Here is a 12,092-nt window from a genome sequence, read left to right as displayed (position 1 = left end):
TCTCGGCTCACTGCAAACTCCACCCTGCTGGGTTCACGCCATTCTCCTGCCTCAGCCTCTCTGAGTAGCTGGGACTACAGGCGCCCGCCACCACTCCCGGCTAATTTTTTTTGTATTTTTAGTAGAGACGGAGTTTCACCGGGTTAGCCGGGATGGTCTCGATCTCCTGACCTCGTGATCCGCCTGCCTCGGCCTCCCAAAGTGCTGGGATTACAAGCGTGAGCCACCGCGCCCGGCCTAAAAATTTTTTTCTATTTAAATAGATACAAATCCAGATTTTCTTGATCATTTTAAAATCTAGGTCATGATTGTTTTTATCATAAGACATATTTTTAAATCACTGTGTAATTTATTTTATTTGTTTGTTTTGAGACAACGTTTTTGCTCTTTTGCCCAGGCTGGAGTGCAGTGGCACCGTCTTGGCTCACTGCAACCTCTGCCTCGCGGGTTCAAGCGATTCTCCTGCCTCAGCCACCTGAGTAGCTGGGATTACAGGCGCCCGCCACCGCACCTGGAGAATTTTTTGTATTTTTAGTAGAGATGAGGTTTCACCATGTTGGCCAGGCTAGTCTCTAACTCTTGACCTCAGGTGATCCACCTGCCTCGGCCTCCCAAAGTGTTGGGATTACAGGTGTGAGCTACCGTGCCTAGCCAGCCATTCTGTCATTTGTTAATTTGAAAATAGAGATAGCTTTCAAGCGATAATGAGTATATAAGACCAGAAATGAATGAATAATATATCACAGGTTAATAACAATACTTTTTTTTTTTTTTTGAGATCGAGTTTTGTTCTTGTTGTCCAGGCTGGAGTGCAGTGGCGCAATATCAGCTCACCGCAACCTCTGCCTCCTGGGTTCAAGCGATTCGCCTGCCTCAGCTTCCCAAGTAGCTGAGATTACAGGCATGTGTCACCATGCCTGACTAATTTTGTATTTTTAGTAGAGACAGGATTTCTCCATGTTGGTCAGGCTGGTCTTGAACTCCCAACCTCGGCCTCCCAAAGGTGCTGGGATTACACGCTCGGCAACAGTACTATTAATCAGTACTCTTTTTTTGTTTGTTTGTTTGTTTGCTTTTTTATTTTTTTGGAGACGGAGTCTTGTCTGTTGCCCAGGCCAGAGTGCAGTGGCGTAATCTCAGCTCACTGCAGCCTTTGCCTCCTGGGTTCAAGCAATTCTCCTGCCTCAGCCTCCCAAGTTGCTGGGACTACAGGCATGCGCTACCACACCCGGCTAATTTTATTATTATTATTATTATTATTCTCTTTTAATTGTTGTATTTTTAGTAGAGACAGGGTTTTACCATGTTGGTAAGGCTGGTCTCAAACTCCCTACCTCAACTTCCCAAAGTGCTGGGATTACAGCTGTGAGCTACTGTGCCTGGCCTATTAATCAGTACTCTTTAACCCATTGCAGGTATGTAATTATCATCCAGCCTGTATTTCATTGACTTACCTATTGTAGGTTGTCTTGATAAAAGTTTTAAGTCAAGTTCCTTAAATCTTAGTTTCAAATCTTATTAACCTAATAACTTTTGTTTTTATTAAAATGCAGGCTGGGTGCAGTGGCTAATGCCTGTAATCCCAGCACTTTGGGAGGTCGAGGTGGGCAGATAACCTGAGGTAGTTGGAGACCAGCCTGGCCAACATGGCGAAACCCCATCTCTACTAAAAATACAAAAGTTAGACAGGCGTGGTAGCGTGCACCTGTAATCCCAGCTACTCGAGAGCTGAGGCATGAGAATAGCTTGAACCCAAGAGGCGGAGGTTGCAGTGAGCCAAGATCACATGATTGCATTCCAGCCTGGGAGACAGAGCAAGACTGTCTCAAAAAATTAAAAAAAATATAAAAGGAAATGCAAATTACTCTCAATGAATTTTGCTCTTACTTGGTCAATTTGTGTTTTAAAAATTTTCATTATACTGATTATCCATTGTTGGCTGAAGATACCCCACCCAAAATATTCTGGTAAGAGACCAGAATATACCATCCCCAAAATATCTTTTTTTGCCGTGTTTTGAGCTAGTTATTCTGAGAATCTGCAGACACAGGAGTAATTCTGAAAAGCTGCCCTTTTGTAAGAGAAATTTACCCATCTATTAAAGGAAATCTACTTTAGTAAAAGTTACCTGTATCAGGGAAAGGGCTGCTGCAGACAACTGTTATTACCTGAGAGACTTTAGTCCGCATAACAAGACTATCTTTGTTCATCATGTATTTTCTCCTCTCACTCCATTTTGTATAACTTGCGTAGACACCAACCCTTAAAAGCCCCAAGCTTCTGGGAGCTGCAGTGGCTCAGGCTGGTTGCCCTGGCACTCGGGGAGGCGAGGCTACACATTCGAGGCCAACCTAGTGAACACTGATTAAAAATAAATAAATAAAAAATAAAAAAATAGAGATTACTATTTTGGCCAGGCACGGTGGCTCACGCCTGTAATTCCAGCACTTTTGAGAGGCCAAGGCGGGCGGATCACGAGGTCAGGAGACGGAGACCATCCTGGCTAACACGGTGAAACCCCGTCTCTACTAAAAATACAAAAACTTAGCCGTGCGTGGTGGCGGGTGCTTGTAGTCCCAGCTACTCGGGAGGCTGAGGCAGGAGAATGGCATGAACCCGGGAGGCGGAGCTTGCATTGAGCCGAGATCGCGCCACTGCACTCCAGCCTGGGCGACAGAGCAAGACTCTATCTCAAAAAAAAACAAAAAAGCCCCAAGCTTCTGTTCCTTCCATAGCTTCAGATACTGTATAAGCTTCAATATCTGACTCTTCAGTGAGTCTCATATTTTGTGGGACTACTGTTAATTACATGTGTAATTAAAATTGGTTTCCTGGCAGGGTGCCATGGCTCAAGCCTGTAATCCCAGCACTGGGAGGTTGAGGAGGGTGGATCACCTGAGGTCAGGAGACCACCCTGGCCAATATGGCGAAACCTTGTCCCTACTGAAAATACAAAGATTAGCTGGGGCGTAGTGGTGGTGGGCACCTGTAATCCCCATGCCCATCTAATTTTTGTATTTTTGGTAGAGTTGGGGTTTCACCATGTTGGCCAGGCTGGTCTTTTTTTTTTTTTTTTTGAGACAGAATCTGGCTCTGTCGCCCAGGCTGGAGTGCAGTGGCGCGATCTCGGCTCACCACAAGCTCCGCCTCCCAGGTTCACACCATTCTCCTGCTTCAGCCTCCCGAGTAGCTGGGACTACAGGCACCTGCCACCCCGCCCGGCTAATTTTTTGTATTTTTAGTAGAGACGGGGTTTCACCGTGTTAGCCAGGATGGTCTCCGTCTCCTGACCTTGTGATCCGCCTGCCTCGGCCTCCCAAAGTGCTGGGATTACAGGTATGAGCCACCGTGCCCGGCCTCAACTGCCTGTCTCTAATGTCTTGGCAATGCCATGAATTTTTTCAAAGACTGACAGTTAATGGCTCTGAGCTTGTACCTACCAATTTAGTATTCTATCATATAATTTAATCTATGATGTTTAATTACTAAAAGCATGAAGATGTTCATAGTATTGTTTATAATACAAAATTGCAAGCAGCTTAAGCATTCAACATTAAGAGAATGAATAATAAAACCAATGCTTTAATAAACTCATGCCTATTTTTTAAGTAGTTAAAATGATGGCAATGTAAGAACATGAGAAGATTACTAAATAAAATGAGCAACTTAAAATTTGCGTGTATCCTGAATGTTGATAACTAATATGGTTGTGAGGAAAAAAAGGGCTGAAAGTGCTGAAAGTCTTGGCTGGGTTCACTAAGGATAAGAATATGGGATCTTTTTCATGCATTTATTTTACATATTTTCTCAAATATAATTGTTAAGAAAACTATTTTTGGAAACAAAAAGGATCCTCTACATATCATTTAATCTTTAGTTTATTTTTTTAATCTCTAGTTTATATTTTCCATAGTAAAATCACTTCTTGACAGAAATAAAAGTAATTAAATAAGCTTTTCTTTTTTTCCAAATATTGGTGTTTTATCATCTTTCCCAATGTTCTTTTTCTGAACTAGCTTTAAAAACCCTTCATGTTGAATTGATTTTTTCTTCCTAATCCTGCTTATTTCTCCTTTGTGAAAGGTGACATATGTCAGTAAAGCAAATTAAAAATATATAAACTTATGTCATATTTCTTTTCCTTTGTACTTTGTGACTTTGCAGTTTCTTCTAGACAGGCTTCATTTTTCTCCATTGAGCGTTCAAAGTTTAAAGTTTAATTCAGCAGATGGCAAAACACTTTGCTCTCTGCCACCCATGCCAACCAGCATGAAAATAAATACAATCCTTTCACACCATCTTATGATGTAAAAATCATTCAGCTGTGAATTAGGAAATCCATGTTCTGGTCCTAGCACTTCTATAAACAAGATTTTTGACAAACAAAGTCACTTAAACTCTTGAGTGTCCATTTTTTTATTTGTAAAATGAGAGTATTTCTAACATTAAAGTAATAGGACTAAATTTTGTATTTCTTTTTTAAAAATACCTATATTTTTAGAGACAGGGTCTTGCTATGTTGCCCAGGCTGATCTCCTACTCCCTGGGCTCAAGCCATCCTCTCAGCTCACCTTCTAAGTAGCTGGGATTCCAGGGACATGCCACTATGTCTGCTTGTATGATTGCTGCTTAATTTGTATGATTACTGTATTCTGTTCTCTTATAAAAGACTGAATACTCTGCTAGGGTAAGAATTTGGTTGTCTTTTCCTCACTATTGCATACCCTGGCCCAAAGCATGGTGCCTTGCATATAGAAGCCATTTTATACCTGTTGATTGAATGAATGTGCTACAATGTTTGCTGGAGATAGGAGAGTTAAAAAAGTCTTAAGGTCCATATCTACTAGAAATCCTTGTAGAAATCATAGACTGTTGAAGGTTTGAAACTGTGATACACAAGTTTTGCATTGCATAGAAGATCTGCATGGAGTACTAATGTTAAAAACTTTTTTTTTTTGAGACTGAGTCTCGCTGTGTCACCCAGACTGGAGTGCAGTGGCACAGTCTCAGCTCCCTGCAGCCTCTGGCTCGTGGGCTGAAGCGATCCTCCCACCTCAGCCTCCCGAGTAGCTGGTACCGCAGGTGCATGCCACCACACTTGGCTATTTTTATTTATTCTTTGTAGAGACAGGGTTTCACCATGTTGCCCAGGCTGATCTAAACTCGTGGGCTCAAGTGATCCACCTGCCTCCGCCTCCCAGAGTGCTGGGATTACAGGCATGAACCACTGTGTGTGACCTACTGTTAAAAACTTAATCCTTTGGACATTACAATGATGTAGGAGTTACATTTTTATGTATTTTCATAGATTTTACAGTATGGCATATTGAAAAATACTTTAATGAATTATAGTCAGCTTTCTTGTAAGGCCAGTCAAGTTGAATTCCTCTTACTATTGTTGTTCATCTTTTTTTCCTGCCCATATGTCTTTAAAAATATTTATACTGCTAGATCATTGAACTTATAAGAGTTTTTTGCTTTTTTGTTTTTGAGTCTGTATAATTTTTTAAAATCCAGTGGTTTGTTTAGGCTTCCACATGTATAAAGATGAGAGGTGTATTCTTTTCATGGCCCAAGATAAATGGAACCAAAATCCTTGTTTATTTTAACTCTTAAAATTGTAAATATAAGATTCTTACATTACTGGAAGGAGTAGATTTTCTTTGGGTAGGCAGACAGTGTTGCCTTCCTTTTAGCCTCTGTTTACTTTCTGACCTTTGTTGATTTATTCAGCTTGTAACCTAGAAACCAACTAAAAAGGAAGGAAGTTAGAGATGTGTATTTCTGGGCAGTAACTGGAGTAGTTTCCTCTTCCCCTAGCCTGGTTTAGCAGCCAAAAAAGGCATTTTACTCCCCTCCCCACCTCCCAGCAGAAAGAAAAATTAACTAACTTTTCACCTTTTTACCTCAGTCTAGTAAAGAAGGTATAAGCCATAAGAACAATCAATTTAAAGGACTAAAATGTGTGAAAGGTAGGATCTACCATTCCCTAATGAGTTGTAAGAACAGGAGTGCATTAAGGAGACTTGAAGTAAAACCTAGCAATTTATGCTTGATACCAAGTGGATTCTCTATGTCATTACTTCATTATTTTTGTTTGTGTTAAAAATTTACCAGAGTACCAGACCAATTAATACCAGGCCAGTCACATTAATATATTTATATTAGCCAGACGTGGTGGCACTTACTTGTAGTCCCAGCTGCTCAGGAGACTGAGGCAGGAGGATAGCTTGAGCCCAGGAGTCTGAGGCTGCAGTGAGCTGATAGCTCCACTGCACTCTGACCTGGACAACAGAGTGAGACCCAATCTCTAAATATATGTATGTCAAGCCCATTTTAAATATTTAAAAGGCATTCATTATTACCAACTAGTTGTAACTCTGCATCCTTTGCATCAAGAATTGATTCTATAGTATTTATAGTAGTGGAGAAGCTAGTCTTATTTTAATTCAACCATGATGTAGTGTGAAATACTTTTTAAAAATGAATGGTTTTTCAGTATTGTTAATTACATTAATTTTACTAAAAATTAGTACATTTGTGTTACTGAGAATGTATGACTTTTGAGGCAATTGTATGGTTTAGCTACGTGTACTTCTGTGTGCTATATGATTCTGTAAGGGACTGAAGTATTTGAGAAGCAAAAACAGCTGTTTTTAAGTCTGTGTCATAATGTAGACAAACTTTAGTTTATGCAAGATTATGAGATAAATCCTGTGAAATTTTCTAATGCACAATAAATTGGGGAAATGTACTAAAGTACTTAAAATTTGATAGTTTGTTATATTAAGCTGTATTAAGCATTTGCTTTTTTTGGTTTGGTAACATGACATCGTGAGTTCTTTTATTTACATAGATTCTTTTTATTTTATGTCTGATTAATTATGAATGGATTATTAGGATGGTTATATGCGATTTAATATCCACTTGACAACATTATTAAAAACACTTCGTTCTAAAGTTACCTTGGCTGGGAGCGGTGGCTCACGCATGTAATCCCAGCAACTTTGGGAGGCTGAGGCGGGTGGATCACCTGAGGTCAGGAGTTTGAGACCAGCCTGGTCAACATGATGAAACCCTGTCTCTACTAAAAATACAAAATTAGCTGGGCGTGGTGGCATGTACCTGTAATCCTAGCTACTTGGGAGGCTGAGGCAGGAGAATTGCTTGAATCTGGGAGGCAGAGGTTGCAGTGAGCCGAGATTGTGCCATTGCACTCCAGCCTGGGCAAAAAGGAGCAAAACTCCATCTCAAAAAAATAAAGTTACCTTTTTGTATCATGTATGTTCTACACAATATGTTGTATAAAACAAAGCCATATTTTACAGTCTTAGGCTAATCATTGTCCATCTCTTTTTCATTCTTTTTATAAGTGCGAGTTCATCATATACTAAATTGAAAATATCTTTTCAGTAGTTTCTGTTTTCTTTTCTTTTCTTTTTTTTTTTTTTTTTTTGATACAGAATCTTGCCCTGTCACCCAGGCTGGAGTGCGGTGGTACGATCTTGGCTCACTACAGCCTCCGTCTCCCAGGTTCAAACAATTCTCCTGCCTCAGCCTCCAGAGTAGCTGAGACTACAGGTACGCCACCATTCCCTGGCTAATTTTTGTATTTTTAGTACAAACGGGGTTTGCCGTGATGGCCAGGCTGGTCTCAAACTCTTGACCTCAAGTGATCCACCCGCCACTGATCCTGGCCTCTTTTCAGTAGCTAACCTGATAATTTCTGTGAAATGAAATTGATACTTCTAGAGTAGATTTAAAGGGATTATGTATGTGGTATTTAAAAAACATCAGTATGAATACAAAATTAGCCGAGTGTTGTGGTGCATGCATATAATCCCAGCTACACAGGAGGCTTGAGGCAGGAGATTCGCTTGAACCCAGGAGGCAGTGGTTGCGGTAAGCCAAGATCGCACCATTGCACTCCAGCCTGGGCAACAAGAGCGAAACTCTATGTCAAAAAAAATTTTTTTTTAATTAGCATGAATTTTTAGATTTACTGAAATTGAGATTTCTCCATAGGGATACATTTATAATAAAAGACTGTTTACATCTGGACGTGGTGGCTCACGTCTGTAATCCCAGCACTTTGAGAGGCTGAGACGGGTGGATCACTTGAGGCCAGGGATCCGAAACCAGCCTGGCCAACCTGATGACACCCGTCTCTACTGAAAATACAAAAATTAGCCAGGCACGCGCGCTTATAGTCCCAGCTACTCTGGAGGCTGAGGCAGGCAGGAGAATTCCTTGAATCCCCATGGGGGCAGAGGTTGCAGTGAGCCGAGATCGTGCCACTGCACTCCAGCCTGGGCAACAGTGAGATTCTGTCTCAAAAAAAAAAAAAGGAAAAAAAGAAAAAGACTATTTACATACATCTTTTTAAAATAGATTAAATATTTTCTTGCACCTACAAGTGTATTTTTAAAGTTTCAGTGCATGTTACCATATATAATTCCTCTATTTCATCATGTAATTTCTACATTAAAACTGAAACCATTTCAATTAAATTGTAATACAGAAGCATGGTTGACTAAGTATATGGCCAGCTTTCCTGCTCCAAGTCAGAAACTTGCAAATTTTCACTGGGTGCTCTAAAGGTTAAAATTTAATTATACTGACAAATTAATAGACATAACCTGATGTTTTACATAGAGCCACAAATTTATATTCCATTCAATCTCTGCTCTTTGATTTATTGAGTAACCAGAGTCAGTCTCATATCATCACATAAGTCTCCACTATGAAACGAGAAATTACTGTAAGGCCTGGCAGGGTGACTCATGCCTGAAATCCCAGCACTTTAGGAAACCGAGGTGGGTGGATCGCTTAAGTTCAGGAGTTCCAGACCATTCTGGGCAACATGGTGAAACCCTGTCTCTACAAAAAAATACAAAGAGTTAGCCAGGCATGGTGATGCCCACCTGTAGTCCCATCTACACGGCAGGCTGAGGTTGGAGGATCACTTGAGCCCAGGAGCCAGAGATTGCAGTGAGCCAAGATCGCGCCACTGCACTCCAGCCTGGGCAACAGAGCAAAATCCTGTCTCAAAAAAAAAAAAAAAAAAAAGAGGCTGGACACAGTGGCTCACACCTGTAATCCCAGTACTTTGGGAGGCCGAGGTGGGTGGATAGCCTGAGGTTAGGAGTTTTTGCGACCAGCCTGGCCAACGTGGTGAGACCCTGTCTCTACTAAAAATATAAAAATTAACTGGGTGTGGTGGTGCATCCTTGTAATGCCAGCTACTTGGGAGGCTGAGGGAGGAGAATTGCTTGAACCCAGGAGGCGGAGGTTGCAGTGAGTTGAGAGCGTGCCACTGCGCTCCAGCCTGGGTAACAGCAAGGCTACGTCCTCCAAAAAATAGAGAACTTACTATTAGAGTATTCATGTCCAGTAGAAATAAAATGTGAGCTACATGTGTGATTTTAAATTGAGTCTTTACATCAAAATTTTAACATAGGTATATTAATTTTACAGTATTTTATTTAACCCAATATGTCAAAATATTAGCATATCAAAATAAAATTATTCATGAGATACATCTTAATTATTTTTTATATTCAGTATGTATTTTGTACATTACACATCTCAACTCAGATTAACTACATTTCAGGTGCTCAGTTGCCACATATGGTTAGTAACTACCATATTGGACAACATCAGACAGCAGAACTCTAGAATTTTGATAGATGTTAAGAGACCATATTATATAACACATCTGAGAAATACATTTTATGCTTTCAAATTGTAAGTATCTTAGAACTATCTAAGTAAAATTGTTTTTTGTAATGAGTGAAAATGATTGAGGAATATTTTCAAATCTACCAAAATAAATATTACCAGTTTTTTTTTTTAGTAAAATGCCTATGAAATTGTTGAGATTATTGTCTAAAAATATTTTAAATTGATTTATTTTGAAGTTTTTAATATTTTTAAGGCAAAATGGTTATACTAATAAATCGTGCCCAAAAACATACAAAGTATATTTGATGCTTTATTTTTGCCAACTTGAGAGATAGTCACATGTTATTTCTTTTCTGCACTTTCTCACCTTGGTAAATCTGGAAAGCAAAAACTTAGTATTTGCATTTGCTTTATGAAGGAGACAGTAAACTTGAGCTTTCAGTCTCGCCGCTAGTCTGTCTTTGTCTGTTGTTAAAATTATGAGCCAGTCTCTATGGCCGCAGCCAAATGAGTAATCACCAGTAATGTGACTCGTGCTGGAAGTGACTCCATCAGCACCTGTGACGGGGGATTAGTTACAGTTTACAGAGCACCGCCTCTTCCCTTCTCTCAGTGTGCCCTAAGCCAAGTACTCGTTCTCATTTGGGTGTCTGCACTGTTGGAAGCTACTGCACTGTGTTTCCACGCAGACAGAGTACAGTGGGAAAGGCTTTCTCCAGCTGATGGATGGCTGTTCTCTTTATTTGGAGTATCTTACTGGTTATGTAAGCGACCTCGAGAGAAATTATCCTGACCCAGATCGGAGGATGCAGTAGTGCTTCAGCTGCAGGATTTCTTAGTCGTTAACACCACAGTGCTGATGACAAAGAGCGAGTTGTAATCCTCATCACTGCCGGGGCTGAGCCAGAGCAGACAGAAAATCGTCATTTGCTCGTCGGAGACTTGTTAGGTTACAGCTCCTGCTTCGTTCTGTGGTCTTGGCTTTTCTTCCTATACAATGACGCCGCTGCAAGTGAGCTCAGAAATGCTTGGTTTGAGAGCCATTTGCCTGTGATTTTTGAAGACTAAAGAAGTATTTACACTAGATACTCTTCCAGAACACAATGGAAATTTCAGCAAATACTTACTGACCTTTAAAGCCTTGTTGTGGATTTCTGAGATTTAAAGATACTTTAAAATTCTCAAGAACAAAGTACGGTTTGTATTTTTCTGCTTCCTTTTTCTTTTGTCTTAATTTACATTTGGTTTTTCTTCTCAGCCTGAGAAATTAAGGTCACTGCCTTTTATAAAAGATCTGGCCTCAATGTTTTTAGTTTTAAGAATTTTTAACTTTCATTTGTTTAAAAAGGTTTATTGTGTTCGTAGTAATTTAATAACTGTAAATGTTAATTAAAAAACTAGAGTTTAATTGTTTAAAGTATTATGGCAGAAGTGCTTCAAATTAGGGTTTTCAGACTAGTGTTTCAAGGGAAGGGGGGGTATTTGTTTTGTAAGGTTTTTTTTGGTTATTCCCTTCCCCACCCCCAACTTGTTTTCTAACAGTATCGTGTTTTTCAATAGACCTGCTTGGGTGGGAATGTGGACTTTGTTCTTTCAAGTCACTCCAGTCCTTTTTTTTTTTTTTTTTTTTTGGTAGACTAAATCTTAACTTCTAAAATGTTGCTTAGGTTGTTTTCTGCTTTAGTATTTACCTTTGGTGAGATTTATATTAGTATTTTTGCAGTTAATAAGCCTGTTTTTTTTTTTTAACTTGGGATTGTTAACTGTTAACCGGAGATTGTTAGAAACTAAGACTGCAGACATAAGCTTCTTAAATTTCCTGTTAAATGTGAAATGGTGAGCTTTAACATCGTTTGTTTGAGCAGCTGAGTTGTGTTTAAGAGCTGTAGCTGATTTATTTTAAAAATGTTTTTCGAGGAGGGCTCATCTGTTCGCCTCTTCCTCATGTGAATGGAATGTGGTGCAGCATGGAGCCCCAAACAGGATACAGTTGTTCTAAGCATTCTTCCTATAGTTTGGTAGGCCCTACTAGAAATGCAGGCTCTCAACTATATTTATTTTGGCCGTAGACTATTTTTAAAGTATGTTTAACAGTGATAAATGACCTTAAAAAACACTCACTCCATTAATAAAATTGAAAAAGCATTTTTTTTTCAACTGAACATTTAGTGTTAGTAATTTTCATTTTGGTTTTCAAAGGCTTTTTAGAGCATTTGAATAATAGACTTTTGTGATTAGGGCCATATTCTACTGTGACTTTCATCAGATGTTAGCTCATTGCTTCCCTTTAGGCTGTGGAAGTTACTCATAGAATGATATATCTTTAGAGTGTTGAATTAGTTATGCATGAGTTCTAGTTTCTTTACATTCCAGTGTACCTAGACCCATGGACTATTTACTACAAATTC

At 39.5% G+C, this 12,092-nt stretch overlaps 1 protein-coding gene across 4 annotated transcripts in view; it reads left to right on the top strand.

Moving 5' to 3' along the window:
* The window catches only part of JMJD1C (jumonji domain containing 1C), a 369,469-nt gene that overhangs the window by 254,397 nt on the left and 102,980 nt on the right, over window positions 1-12,092 (top strand). The window contains exon 1 of one of the 4 annotated variants that reach the window (XM_063637905.1): window positions 9,479-10,881. The exons of 2 other annotated variants lie outside the window; for them this stretch is intronic. The gene's annotated coding sequence lies outside the window, so the exon portion shown is untranslated. Of the gene's footprint in view, window positions 1-9,478; window positions 10,882-12,092 lie in introns of those variants that run through there. One more of the 4 variants, XM_063637908.1, reaches the window with a different exon arrangement.

The sequence above is a fragment of the Symphalangus syndactylus genome, chromosome 4, assembly GCF_028878055.3.
Source record: "Symphalangus syndactylus isolate Jambi chromosome 4, NHGRI_mSymSyn1-v2.1_pri, whole genome shotgun sequence".
Lineage (NCBI taxonomy): Eukaryota > Metazoa > Chordata > Mammalia > Primates > Hylobatidae > Symphalangus > Symphalangus syndactylus.
The sequence above is the reverse complement of the archived record's forward strand: the minus strand, read 5'-3'. Positions and strand labels throughout refer to the sequence as shown.